The sequence below is a fragment of the Amphimedon queenslandica genome, unplaced genomic scaffold (genome assembly GCF_000090795.2).
Source record: "Amphimedon queenslandica unplaced genomic scaffold, v1.1 AMPQUscaffold_13440, whole genome shotgun sequence".
In the NCBI taxonomy this organism is placed as follows: domain Eukaryota; kingdom Metazoa; phylum Porifera; class Demospongiae; order Haplosclerida; family Niphatidae; genus Amphimedon; species Amphimedon queenslandica.
In genome coordinates, this window is record NW_003546324.1 from 64163 (window position 1) to 68736 (window position 4574).

The window sequence follows — 4574 nt, forward strand, 5'->3', positions numbered from 1 at the left end:
CATAAATGCTCTGTGTCAAAAATTACAACTTAATGATGAAGATGATGATGGCATCACAACTATGAAGCGTCAGTTGTTGCAGTCACTCTCTTCTCGTTTCAGTGATGTTGAGTTATCAAGGCACCATGCGCTGGCTACTATCCTTGATCATAGGGACAAACACAGATGCTTTTCAACTATATTTAAGGCAAACTGCAGCTTCTAAAAGACTAAGTGAGGAATGTCTTAACTATGCTAGCTTTTCTGAAGTTTCTTTTGAGCCATCTCTACCAAAACGACCTTAAGTTAATGATATGGCCAACTCTTTACTCAGCACTGTTGTCACCATGATGGCATCAGATGAAGAATCAACTTTTAAGTCAGGAAGAGTCACAAGTAGATACATTTGGGATTGCATCTTACCTTAAGGAACCTAACCTACCTTTATACACTCCTAATAATAAAAGAAACAACCCACTAAAGAAAAGTCGAAGAATATCTTAAGTGTCTTGGCACGAAAGTATCTCAGTGCGCTAGCTGTCAGTGTTGCATCGGAGAGATTATTTAGCACAGCAGCTTTTATAGCTGATGATAGATGCAACAGGCTTTTTCCGAGAAAGTTGACATGCAGCTTTTTACAGAAAAACTTACCTTTATTAAACTTTGAGTAGTAATTTTATAATTATAAATATGTTGCAAATTATTCAACATTGCTTAAAATTTAAAATATATGTGGCTGTTATTACAGCCTATAAGTGTATAATGCCTATAATCTCAATATAGGCACCAATACAGATACCGATGTCAATATAAGTGCAACACTAGTTAGGTCTAATGTAACATGGAGTTTTATTTGTTATCACCGACAATTTTGAAGAAGTAGGAAGTTCGTTTATTGCAATTACTTGATTAACTATTAACTGAAATGCATAGGCTGCTGCAGGGACGGGCATGAGGGCAATGCCCCACTAGAATTTCTTACCAGAAAGTGACATCTCCTTATTAGCAGTTAATTAATAATTATTTAGTAGTTATTACATAAAATAATGCCAACTTTTTTGACAAAAACTATATTATTCTGCTCAACAAAGTGATATTTGATGGAGAATAAGTGGAAAAGGTATTGTTTATGCACAGTAAGCCAGTCAGCCGATTCATAGGTCCATGTGTATTGTTACTTCAGGAAGACATAATCTACAGTAACCTGCAGGTAGAATAACTGACATCTTTGTATAGCAGCTTCATTATTAATCATCATAGTCAGCTGAGATTCATTGAACAGCTAAATCACCTAGCTACTAATATTTTATATTAAAAAATGTTTCTTAGGTACTGAATTTTCTCCTCTTCAACACAAAAATGGCAGAATAACTCTTCATTGAGGAGTAAGAGCCTATTCAACTGGATCTTTCACAAAATGCTAAAATGAAAGTTTTAACAGACTTACACTTAAAAGCAAGACATTTTGTTGTGCTCATGACCACACCTGCCTTTTACCACTCCCACTTTCAGCCACACCTATTTTGCCCTAATTGCAGTAAAATTATGCAGCCCCTTACGCTAAAATGTTAGAGCTAAAGTTAATGTCATGGCACAAATAAGTCATTCACCTGCATTTAAACAGTGACATTTACTTCCATGTAATCTCATTTGACTGACTATCTCCTGAAAATAATGGCAGTGTAACTGTAAACATGATGGTTGAGTTGTGAATACCTTAATTTTTGCTATGCTACATTTCAAATGTTGTTTCAATTTCTTCACCATCTGAACTTGAAATTGGAGAGTATGTCGTGGCAGGCAATGTATGACACATCACTAAGATCATTATCAGCATCACAGTAACTTTCACTATCAGTGCTACTACTTTCATACATTAACCCACCATCATCAGAATCTGGGTTCAATAAGTATCGGTCTTGTACAGTATTATGATTTTATATAAATATTAATACCATAAAAACTTGATTATACATACCTTCTGTGGAAGTACTGAAACAATTTTATTTTTCCCTTTCATTACTTTAGTGTCATAATCTTACTTCAAGAGTAACTGAAATAATTCTTTGTGTCTTTTATAGGCTTAATACAATCTTCTAACCATAAAACTGATGTATACTTAATAGTAATCACAAAACATTGATTTACTGAGATATGGGCTTCAAAAGTATGCATTGTTGCTTCCAGCCATTTTACACCCTGCCATGTGGGTGTGGCTTCTTGTGATGTCATACAAGGCAAGGCAATGATTATGGCTATAGCTAGTAATGGTAATTCATCAATTTCTCCAGACTTTGATAATAACAAAATCATTTCAAAACCCATTGCTGTATCAATTTGCATTAAGTTGTTTATCTTCAGATGATGAAAACTCTGATAGTGAGGCAATGGCAATAGCTACCGAATGCATTTGTTGCTAGGAAATAAATAAAGTCATGGAGACAATATTTGAGCTTCCTACTCCTGTGAGTTGTTTGCTACAGATTGCCTTAATGTTTGGGTCCTTCAAGCGGCGTCTATCAGTATTGACAGCAATATGGTGGGCTTAATGCTTCTACCAATGCATAAGGTTCTTGAATGTGTAACCATATTGTACTTATTTCATGTTTATTAGGAAGTACAGATACTCAAGCTATCAGCCAGCATTGAGGCTGGCTTGGGAGGTATGGGAAAGTTCTCCAGCAATCTTGTGCAGGTGCAGAAATTTGAAGATTTCCATCTACCACATATACAGGACTTAATAATCCCAAACTATAGATAATTATCTATTCTAATGATAATTCAAGTTTCACAAAAACTGGTTTTGTGTCCATCTATTGCGTCATGCTTGTCTAGATGTTTATATGAATGGCAAAGAGGTGCAGGTACATGTGAATTGTCATCAAAGAGGGTAAAATCTTGGGGAATACCATTAAGAATACATATGACATCTTGCTTTAAATCATCTACATAATCTAAAGATAGTGATGTAAAATTATTGTTTTCTTATCATTTTTACCATATGTTGATTTGGTTGTAATTTTCCTACCAACGTGTTGGCCATGTTTGCTCTTTGAAAAGCTTATTGAATATCTTTATTCACCATCTCTGGTTTGTGCTAGTACATTATTGGAGTTTTCTTTCAAATGTAGAGCAGCTAGTCCCAATCTGTTTAATAGAAACCAAAATAGCATGATGTGTGAAAGTACTGCACAGCTACCTGCCAAACATTCCATGATGAGAAAATGCAATAGACTGAGGTAGAAATTAAATAATTTGTAACGTAACATGCCCAAGCTAGATTTCTCTCTTTTGAGTGAAAAGTTCTCTTTAAACAAAAAACTCACTCAACCACTAGCTCTACCTTACATAACAAAATTTAAAAGACTAATTAGTGACATACATTTACACATAACTTCACATAAACACATAACAGCCTAGATTTTCCTCACTTAAAATATAATTGTCCAGTAAGATCAATGGTCAGATTGCTCTTCTTCATTAACACTCCACATTTCGCCATTCTTCTCCTGGCAAGAATTGCTTCTCTGCATCATAGGTGGCTGCAGGATTTGACTGCAAATAGGGCAAAGGTGTGGTTGAAAGTGGGAGTGGTCAAAAAGTAGGTGTGGCTATAACCACACCCACATGCCTTGCTCTTGAGTTTAAGCCTGTCATGCACTGTAAAAACTGAGCTGTCATTTTGACAATTATTGTTATTTTGGCAAGCTGTTATTGTGACAATTTAATGTAAAAATTACAGTTCATGGTTATTTTAGCAAACATACTAAATAGATTTTTCCACAAATGACTTTAAACAGATGTATAAATTACTGTCTCCATAGTATGTGTGTGCATAATAAGTTTGTAGACAGTATGAATGGTTTATGAGATAAACTGTATTGCTGTAAGGTGAAGACAAAATTTGATAACCTATTATATGATCATTAATTCCTGCAGTAAAGTATTTCTAAATAACAACAAAAACTATTTCTGATATCAGTAAAATTTCCTTCACTTTGACAAATTGTGGTAAGTCATCTTCTTGCCAACCATACAGTAAAAAGAAAGGATGTTGATACCGTTCTCCATAAATATGAATCCAGTTAGGTCTATGAAAGTGTAAGTGAATTTTAAGTTACTGTTATTTATACCTTGAAACAATATTAGATAAGCTCATGTTGGGAATCAGAGTAAAATTTCATCTAAAAGATGTTCTTCCTGCAGTAAATTGGTCTTACCTAAAATGTATAATAAGCCATAAACGCTACATGGATCTACACAATTCAACTTACAGGGTCCTGAAAGCAATTCATAGTAGCTAAAAAAAGTTTCTGCACACATTAGTTTTTGATGACAAGTTGCAATTGACAAAGGAAGATTCTTATAATTTTCTAATTGAGCAATTCTTTTGAAATATTATGAATTTTTAGCTTCCATCCTCATACACCAGCAGTTTATCAATGGACCAACCCTATATTAAGTAAATACTGAATAATAAGTATTTGTTACTTTTATAATACCTCAACAATAGACTAGGTAAATGTATCAAATAGTGAAGCTTTGGTGTGATCGAATTATTAGGATAACAAAGTCGGAATTGATGATGATGACAA